Genomic DNA, 11182 nt, shown 5'->3' with positions numbered 1-11182 from the left:
CTTCTTTCAAGGTATGAAATGAGCCATCTTCGAGAATCTATCCAGTACCATAAATATAGAATTATTCCCTCTCGGTGTTTTAGGCAATCCAAGTATGAAATCCATGCATATTTCCTCCCAAGGTCTTACCGATACTATCAAAGGTTTATAAAATCCCACATTCTGACTACTACCCTTTGCAACTTGACAAAATCTACAACTTTGCACATATTTCCTAACATCCTTATGAATTTGGGGCCCAAAGTAATTCTCACTCACCAATGCTACTGTTTTTTCAATACCAAAATGTCCAGCTAATCCTCCACTATGTTTCTCTTTTATCAGATTCTCCCTCATGGAACTCTTAGGTATGCATAATTTAACTCTTCTGAATAAAATCCCATCATGAATGAAGTAATCCAACCACTTGCTTCTATCTACCATAACCGGTTCTCTACATGCTCTCCAAGGTTCTACAAAATCCGGGTCATCATCATACAAGGTCTTTAATTCCTCAAATCCTAATACCATCACTCTTATCTCTGTCAGCAAATTTCTTCTCCTACTTAATACATCAGCAACTTTGTTAGATTTCCCACTTCTATGCTTCAGTACAAAGTTGTAACTCTGTAAAATTTTTACCCATTTCATATTTCTTTGATTCAACTTACTCTAACTATGGAAATACTGTAAGGCTTGATTATTTGTATACAACACAAACTCCTTAGACAATAGGTAATGTCTCCACATCTTCAAGGCTTCAACTATGGCATAAAACTCTTTATCATAAACTGAATATCTCCTCCGGACATCATTCAATTTCTCACTAAAATAAGCTACTACTCTCCCTTCCTAACTCAAGACTGCTCCTATTATTGTTCCACTTGCATTACAATCCACTTGTAATACTTTATTAAAATATGGTAAAGCCAACACAAGCTGCTCAATAACCTTCAATTTCAATAGTTCAAAACTTTTGTTTGCTTCGGTTGTCCACTTGAATTCCTTCTGATCTCCCCTCATGGTCTTAGGCATAGGGTTACAAACTAAACTAAAATTTTCGATGAACTTCTAGTAGAAAATAGCTAATCCATGAAATGATATTACCTCTTCAATGCTTTCCAGTGTATGCCACTCAAAAATTTCTTTTACTTTCTTAGGGTCCATCTTCAAACCATCCTCAGATATCACAAATCCCAAATAGACTAATTATTCCTTCATGAAAGTCACTAGTACATTTGGGGTTCAATTCCAATGGTAGTTTGTTGGAATTCTAACTACAATTTGTCGGACTATTGACAAGCAATGTCGTCGAAAACTTGTAGTCGGATATTCTGACGATGCTCAAGGCCATCAGAATTTTGATGCCATCAAAGACTTTTCTGACAAAAACCATGACTATGCTTAGTCGTCGGTAAAACTCTATAAGTCATAGGAATTCCAACGACATCCAGGTAATGTTTCAACGGTGAACATGACCACCCATCTGACAAGAATATTGTTGGATATACAACATCCTCATCGGATGTTTCATGGGGTCCATCAGATTTCTGATGATGTCCAATAGGAACATGACTGCCCATCTGGCGAGAATGTCATCAGATATTCAACATCCTCATCAAATGTTTTGTGGGGGTCCGTCAAACTTTCGACAATGTCCAATGGAAACTGAGGCATCTGCATGAACAAGGATGTTGTATGTGCGACAGTTCGAGCGTAAGAATAAATTGGATGGGCATCAGAATTTTGATGACACCCTCACTGCTTATCCGATGAGGATATTGTCGAACATACAACATCAATGTCAGATGCTTGGTGGATGTAAATATTAGAACTGATTGATCAATATGATAATACTAAAGATTCATTATTATGTATCAACCAACCAAACAACAATAAAAATAATTTGACAATCTAGGCATGCGACAGTTCAGGCATCAGATGCTTGGTGGATGGAAAGACTTGAATTGATTGACCAATATGATAATACTAAAGATTCATTATTTTGTATTAAACAACCAAACGACAACAAATTTTTTTTGACATCTAATCTTTCCACTCAAAGAATAGCCTCAAAAAATATGTATGATTGAAGAATTGTGTCCCATGTTAAGTTCTTCAATCCCATCAATAGCCAGCCATAGGTGGCATACCATAAGATGGCATGGGAGGCATTCCCATTCCAGTCATACTTGGCTGAAAGAAACATCCCATACCCACTCCCATGCTAGGTATTGGAGGTGCTAGCAAAGCAAGGGGAAGAAGTTGAGCATACATATTCTGTAAACAAAATAGGCACATATTTATTAGAATTTTTAAAAACCATCAGTAGAGTAGAACAAGTGCTCCTTGAGGCTCAATTAAGCAAAATGCATACTTGTTGAGCAACAAGATCTTTATCTTCTTTCTCCTTGAATTTCTCTTCTTGTACAATCTCTAACTTGTCCTTAACAAGCTCATCAACTTTTTCTATGTATTCTCGAATGAACTTTGAAAAATAATTTTTTTGAATATTAGCTATTTAATTCTATAGAAGATTTAAAATGTTTATTAAAGAGAAACTTAAAATATTCACAGAATCATCAGAGTATATCAAGAACCTAAAGTAGGTATGGAAACACAAATTCAATCATATTATTCATCCATGCAAGTTCCAAAGCCACATCTAGTCTGATGAAGTCATAACATATGAACAAGCATGAAGTAAAGCATTCTTTCTTGCCTTGCAGTTCCAAGTGCAAAAGTAAGCCACATTTCAATGCCCCAATCCAAAATAAAAATTCAAAATATACTTTGGCCTATGAGAGAGAACAAACAACTATATTTTTTACCAATTATATACCTGTTCCACAAAATACACCAACAATTCCTCTGCAAATTCACAATCACATGATTGAGAACTAGTTTCCATTGCATCCTTGTAAAGATTATCCTTTTTAGATAGTGCAACATGTTAGCACATAATTTTTCTATAATTTCCTTAATTATGCTCTTAAAAATGCTATTTTTCTATAATTTCCTTAATTATGATCTTCAAAATGCTTTTTTTCAAATTAATTATGCTCTTAAAAATGCTATTTTTCTATAATTTTCTTAATTATGCTCTTAAAAATGCTATTTATCTATAATTGTTTTAATTATGCTCTTAAAATGCTATTGAAGGTGCTTGCAAAGCAAGAAAAATAATTTTAGCATACATATTCTGTAAACAAAATAGGCACATATTTATTTGAATTTTTAACAATTGTCAGTAGAGTAGAACAAGTGCTCCTTGAGGCTCAATTAGGAAAAATGCATACCTGTTGAGCAACAAGATATTTATGTTCTTTCTCCTTGGATTTCTCTTCTTTGACAACCTCGAACTTCTCCTTAAAAAGCTCATCAACTTTTGTTGTGTATTCTCCAATGAACTTTGAAAAATAATTTTTTTGAATATTAGCTATTTAATTCTGTAGAAGATTAAAAATGTTTATTAAAGAGAAACTTAAAATATTCACAAATTCATCAAAGTATATCAGGGACCTGAAGTAGGTATGGAAACACAAAGTCAATCATATTATTCATCCAGGGAGTTTCCAAAGCCACATCTAGTCTAATCAATTCATAGCATATGAACAAGCATGAAGCAAAGCATTCTTTCTTGCCTTGCAGTTCCAAATGCAAAAGTAAGCCCCATTTCAATGCCCCAATCCAAAATGAAAATTTAAAATATACTTTAGCCTATGAGAGAGAACAACAAACTATGTGTTTTACCAATTGTATACATGTTACACAAAATAGACCAGCAATTCCTCTACAAGTTCATGATCACCCGATTGAGAACTAGTTTCCATTGCATCCATCTAAAGATTATCCTTTTTAGATGGTGCAACATGTCAGCACATAATTTTTCTATAAATTCCTTAAAAATGCTATTTTTTAGTAATTTCCTTAATTATGCTCTTAAAAGCATCATTTTTCTATAATTTCCTTAATTATGCTCTTAAAAATGCTATTTTTCTATAATTTCTTTAATGATGCTCTTAAAAATGTTATTGGAGGTACTGGAAAAGCAGGGGGAAGTAGCTGAGCATACATATTATGTAAACAAAATAGGCACATTTATTTGAATTTTTAAAAACCGTCAGTAGAGTAGAATAAGTGCTCCTTGAGGCTCAATTAAGAAAAATACATACCTATTGAGCAACAAGATATTTCTCTTCTTTCTCCTTGGATTTATCTTCTTGGACAACCTCTAACTTGTCCTTAACAAGATCATCAACTTTTGTCATGTATTCTCGAATGAACTTTGTGTTGTCATTGAGGATTACATCCATGATGATAAGTTCAAAAACTAGAAATCCCGTGAAACATGAAAACACCTTTGAGCCTGTGGGTTGCTCAAAGTGAACATGAATCTCTAGAGATCAAGTGGGCTACCTGTTTGGTGAATCTCTTGCAAATAATATTGATAAGAAAAGGGATAGAAAGGGATAGAAATCTTGCATGTAATGAAAATCTATTCTAATGAAGGTGATGCACCAAATATCTTATCTGAGATCTGCAACCTGCCTAACTCACAATACCCTCAATAAATAACCTTGATTGCTACACAACTCAACTGAACATGCAGATGCATAAACATTTCCTAGAAAGGGATGAATTTATTGCATGTATGAAGGAAAACAACAAGTTTTCACAACTTCAAGCAATTAAAATCAACTAACACAAACTAGAACCTGTAACCAACACATATCTCCTTGCACCACAAACTGATTGATTGAGATAAATTAGAGGATAAAAATCATAGGAAATCATTAAATCAATCATTCACTAGATAATACAAGAAGTACCAAGAAGGAAAACTGCTGCTATATTACTAAAAAATAAAGGAGTGTTGTTGTTACGAAACTCAAATACTACTGAGCTACAATGCTTTCTTGCACAAATGTGTATGCAAAAAAGAAAGAACCAAAGGGAAAAAAGAAGGAGATAAGGAATATATAGAAATTATGATGAATCTGCTTCAAAACCCTAAGAAGACTACATGAGAAAAGCCTTGGGCAACTCTACCCCAAAAAGGCATAAAAAATCATGCATAATACTATAAAATAATAATCTTTACTGCTCAAAAGAACTACCACTGATCCTGCATGAAGAGAAACCCTCATTACTGAATGTGGAATTTTCAGTCTCGCCCTGAATAGCTCCATTGAAAAAATGAACCTCCTGTTTAAAAATTTGCATGTCTAAATGCAAAAAATAGCTATCCCCATGTGAAATTTAAATGATGAACTGAACTATAACTATATGGAAAAGAAATCCCACCTTAAAAAAATCTTATGCATTCCCTGGCAGCTACTCTTCGTGTTGAAACTTTTGTTTAAAATGGTTGAAAAAATGCATCTCTCTATCTTGCGAGCTTTCTAACAGTATGTAACGCTTGAATATTTAGATAATCAATAAGCATCTGCATTAATGTTTCATGTATAAATTCATCTCCTTGCTTGGCAGGCTTTTCACTATTCAAACAACCAGTTCTGAGTCCACCGTGCAATTTTTTGATTACCAGCCACTGGATCACCTACATGAACCATGTCCACTTGCATTAACTTTTTTTTTACTTTCTAGCGGGTCCCACCACTTGCTTTTATCTCTACTTGTTTGCTTTCTTAATCCTGGGCCCACGAGAATGACCGACGATAATGTACTTTGAACCATTGAACCACTTTGAACCAATGAACTTTGAACCACTTTGAACCGTTGAACCACTTTGAACCAGTTCAAAGTTCAAGTTCAAAGTTGACTTAAAAGTTGAACCACTTTGAACCAGTTCAAAGTTCAAAGTCTGCAGCGTTTTTCCACGTGGCAGCCTCTAACTGTTTGCAGGTCCAATTGGGTGGCACCTTAAACACCACGTCAATAGTCGCTATGTCGCAGGGGATAATAAGTGAGCATATTTATCATTTGGTATAGTGAAGGCCATAGATCTATCCTCAAATTGCTCAATCTTTAGAACCTTAGCCACTCATCTCTCCTTTGTCTTTTCCGCATGTGCTTTGTCACAATGTCGTGGAGGTAACTAGCGAGCTTCTTTCTAAAGTGATATAGCGATAGACTTTAGATCTTTTGGACTACCATTGATCTTTCCTCAACTTGCTCGACCTTTAACCTTGGTTGATTTTCTCTCTTGTGCCACGTGTGAAGATGTGTCACCCTCTGATTGGCTGATGAGATCTGTCTGGGCACCACCTATCTGTCGGGCCTACCACGCATCTTTCTCTATCGGATATCCTTCTTTCGGCCAAAGTAATCCCTTGGCAAGTTGTTTACCAGTCTCATTGAACTTGCAGTTTCATCGATATTGCTATGTCGATGAAACTAAACCTTCGGTGAAACCTTTTCGGGAATCATCATGACCAAGGTCTACTCGATGGCGATGGAACTGAGATTTCAATGAAACCTTTTCGGGACTCATCGCGGCCAAGGTCTACTCGATGTCGATGGAACTGAGCTTTCGATGAAACATTTTTGGGACTCATCGCGGCCAAGGTCTGCTTGATGTCAGCCATCCATGCCATGTCACCAGCCACTGGACTGCCACCTATCTACCACCCATCCTTGGTCTTATACTCTCTGTTTTGCCATGTCATCAATTGTCAAGTCGTGATTATATCTGACGATCATCTTTTCATCGTGACATAGCGACAACCGTTAGATCTCTTGCATCACTGTTGATCTTTCTTCAACTTGCTCGCTCTTTAGTCTCTTCCTACTAGTCTGTCACAAAATTAGGATGCCTTGAGATGCATGTGCACGGGATCCACCAGGACACAAGCTACCTCTTGCCAAAATCTTTCAAGATTTTGACACTTGATATGTGTGCAACTTTACATTTAAATGCTAAAGAATTCCTTCCCACTACCAATGTAGGATAAGTGCTTTTCATGGCCCTTGCTGTTATATGTGACTTGCACCTCAGTGTTTGTCATGAAAATGTATGAGCTTGATGCTTGAAAACCTCTGAGTCCTTTGTTGCTACTTGATCAGGCAGCAGAGAGATTTTGGCATTCTTAAATTAGCATGCTGAGCTCAACCTCTTTGGGAGCCCATTTTAACCCACATGCTGCATTGCAACTCCTATATCTGCACATGAAGCAAACAAGTTAGAGAAAATACATGTATTTCTTATTTCTCTCTCATGATTTGGACCTTTTCAAAATGAATGCAAGGCTTCATTAGGGCACCAAATTTTGCATGTGCAAAATTTTGGTAACATTTTTGGTGACCTCTCATGGGTGTTTTCCTGCTAAACAATAGAATCTAGTAGGCTAGCATATCCATTGGGCATTGAGTCAATTTTTCTTTCCTCAAAATATGGAACTACATCTCAACATTCTAAACAAAACTGAAAAGGAAACTACAAAGGCTCTACATAAAGTTGATCCTACACACTATGCAATCTGCACTTAAGGAAAATAGAAATAAAAATGGACTAAAAGTATCAACTGCGATGTGCTTGAAAGCACTTAATTCAATTAAAACCACTATAGCTCTGCTTATAGCTAAGCTTGACAAACTGCTGAAAAGAAAGAAAAGAAACTATTCTACTATGTACATATGTAAACTATTAGTACTCAATAGCATAGTTTGAGGTGAATCCCATTGACAGGGATTGTCAACACCTCTCCGTCCAATTCAGCAAGTTGGAAAGCATTATTCTGTTTGCATTTTGTGATAACATACGGGCCCACATGGCATGAAACTTGGTATGTCTACCAGGTTTGTTATTTAATTCATCCCATTTGAAAACAAGATCACCTTGATTAAATATTTGTGGTACAACTTTTCTATCAAAGGTTCTCTTCATCTGAGCATCATGAATTTCTAATTTTCTATATGCTTTCCTGCGAGTTTCTGCTAACTCCATAAGCTGAGCAAGCCTAATTTGCATTGGCTACTCTTCAAGTAACTCAAACTCTTTTACATAATTCAAAGTTGGCAATTCAATTGAAATAGGTAACCTAGCTTCCTTGCCATAAGTTAAAACATAAGGAGAGTTACCTGTTGATCTCTTTGGTGTAATTATGTCAGCCCAAAGGGCTAACTTGAGATTTTCATGCCAAGTTCTCTGATTCTCAACAATGGTCTATTTAATGATACTGATCAAGTTCTTGTTAGTTGATTCAGCTTGTCCCTTACCCTGAGGGTAATAATTGGATGAAGTGTTCAAATATATATTATGCTTAACTGACCAATCTAAAATTCTAAGACCAATGAAAGCTAAAGCATTATCAGAAATGATTGATTCTAGGGTACCAAACCTGGACACTAAGTCTTGATAGAAATTCAAGACAGAAGTTTCATTAGCTTCTTTCAATGGAACTGCTTCTGTCCACTTTGTGAAATAATCAGTTGTTGTAAGAATCCATTTGTGACCTACTCTTCAAGGTGGATTAATAGGTCCTATAAAATCAAGCCCCCACTTTGCAAAAGGTTGGTCTACTTCAATTGGTTGCAAAGGCAAGGCTGCAAGCCTCTATTTGCCTGCAAACAATGAACATTTTTCATATTTCTTTACCCACGAGTGAGCATCTTTAAACATTCCAGGCCAATAATAACTAGCTCTCATAATTTTCATGGCAGTTGTTCTTGCTGCAAAGTGACCTGTAAGTCCTTCATGAAATTTTTTTAGAACTTTTTCTATCTAATCTGGCTCAATGCATCTTAATAGAACATCATTATAATTTTTTTTGAACAAAATAACATCTATTAAATCATAGGGAATGACTTGTATCTTGAAATACCTTCATTTTGATATATCTAAGCTTCCGGGATAGTCGCCAGTATGTAAATAATGGACAATTTGTTGATTCCAAGTGACTGGCAAAGCTAAGGCAGCAGGTTGTTCTTCATTATTAAGCATTGTTTCAACTTGTTTCTCCTCTTCTTTACTATTTTTCTATACTTCTAGCAATTTGTTCACATAAACCCTTGCCTCTAACTAGCTTGGTTACCTTGATAGAGATGTCATATTCCACTGCCTTAGTAATCCAACCTGCTCTTTTGTCATTTATGTCTTTGCTGAGAAAAATCTCTTTCACTGTATGATGAGCAACCATAAGATGAATCTTATTGTTAGAGAGCATGTGCCTAAATTTCTTAAGGCTTCTTATTACTACTAACACATTCTTTTCTACAAATATGTATCTAGTCTCATAATCATGCAAAATCTAGCTAAAGAAAGCAATTGGTTGTTCTAAGCCTTCATTATTTTGCTGACACAACATTGCAAAAATAGTATCCTCACTCCCAAAAGCATATAGAATAAAATCTTTCTTAAAATTAGGATTAATGAGAGTAGGGGCTACTGCAATTGCTTCTTTAATCTCTTCAAAACTGTTCTTACCTTCCTTAGTCCATTGAAAAGGAATGTTTTTCTTAAGCATGGTTGTAAGTGGTTGTATCAATGGTACAATATTAGGAATAAACCTTCTGATAAAGTTAATCCTACCTATGAAACTTTGGAGTGCCTTCTTATGTGCTGGTAATGGTAATGCAAGTATGGTTGTGATCCTCTCAGGATCTATTAAAATCACATGCTTTGAATCAATATATCCCAGCAACTTGCCTTCATGAACAACAAATATGCTCTTCTTGGGATTTAATGAAACTCCATATTCCCTGCATCTCTCAAATACCTGTTTGAGATGGTCAAGATGTTCATTAGCCTTTTTTTTAAAAATAGTTACATCATCTAGGTAAACCAAAACAAACTTGTTAATCAGGCCTTGAAATGCCATATCCACTGTAGGCTGAAATGTTTCCCCTGCATTGGTCAGTCCAAATGGCATTTTATTATAAGCCATTGTACCCCACTTGGTGGTAAATGTTGTTTTGTACTAGTCTTATTTTTTTACCAGAATTTGGCTATATCCTGAATAACCATCAAGTAATGAGAATCTCTCTAAACCTGATACAACCTGCAAAATTTGCTCCATTGAGGCAGCGGATAATGGTCTTTTAGGGATTCTCTATTTAGATCTCTAAAATCAACACATAATCTTAGTTCACCATTCTTCTTCCTAACGGGAACTAGATTGGACACCCAGGATGTGTGCTTGATTGGAAATATGATGTTTCGTTCAATCAACTTATTTAACTCAGTTTTCATAAGATGTTCTAATTTTGGATTAAGAGGCCTTTGTTTCTGCCTTACTAGTTTTGCATTATCTACCAACTCTATGCTATGCTGAAATAAGTGAGGATCAAATCCTTTCAAATCTTCATACCTCTATGCAAATATGTCATTGAGTTCTTGACAAATTTTTACAAAAGCATGTTTTTCTTCAGGGGTACATACCTTGCCAATTTTCAGTAGCTTGTCCTTGAATATTTCAATAGGTTCATAATATTCTTCCTTCACAAACATGTTGTCTTTATCCTTCTTGACTTGATCATCTGTATTAAAAATAGATTCAAGGGTTACTAGACCCTTGGGCAGCTTGTTAGTTTTCAATTGGAGAAACTAATTTTCATATTGAACATTGAACTTACGTTGATTTCTAGTAGAAAACTCAGCTTCTTCAATTAGGAAATTAGTAATCTGCTCATCTGAGTCAAAAACCTGCCAATTAATAGTGTTATTTGGAACTGAGGGCCTTACTGCAACTTTAACATACTATTGCCTATCAATATTTCCTAGTTCTTTTGGAATATTAAACTAAGCTCCTAAAGCAGCAAGCCTATCCGCTTCTTTATTTTGACTTCTAGGTATGGACAATAGATTAAATGCATCAAAATCTTCAATTAAATCCCAAATTCTATGCTTGTACATCTTCAATACGTCATTTTTGGTGACATGGATATTCCTTACTTGGTTCACAACTAGTTCACTATCACCAAAAACTTGTAAACAATTAACTTTTTTCTGCCTATCTCATTCCAAGCCATGTGCTAATGATTTATACTCAGATGTGTTGTTTGTACAGCTAAAAGAAAATCTGAAAGTAATGTAGTATCTCATACCTTCAGGTGAAACTAGCATAACATCACCTCTAGAACCACCAAAATAGAGCTGCCAAACCTGATTTTTCTACTGCTCTGACTGCTGGTCAAGCGGAATATCCTCTTTTTCAAGCTTAGGAATAATATAATCCTCCTCATGAATCATATAAACACCAAGACCTATTTCATCCATGTTGATGAAAGGATCTTTTGCAAT

At 35.4% G+C, this 11182-nt stretch overlaps 1 pseudogene; it reads right to left on the bottom strand.

Moving 5' to 3' along the window:
• Positions 1–1521: 1521 nt before the first annotated feature.
• Positions 1522–11182, bottom strand: part of LOC131063308 (clathrin heavy chain 1-like) — a 28006-nt pseudogene continuing 18345 nt past the window's right edge.

This window comes from Cryptomeria japonica, chromosome 3 (genome assembly GCF_030272615.1).
Source record: "Cryptomeria japonica chromosome 3, Sugi_1.0, whole genome shotgun sequence".
NCBI lineage: Eukaryota > Viridiplantae > Streptophyta > Pinopsida > Cupressales > Cupressaceae > Cryptomeria > Cryptomeria japonica.
Note: the sequence above shows the minus strand (reverse complement) of the source record. Positions and strands in the feature narration are given on the sequence as shown.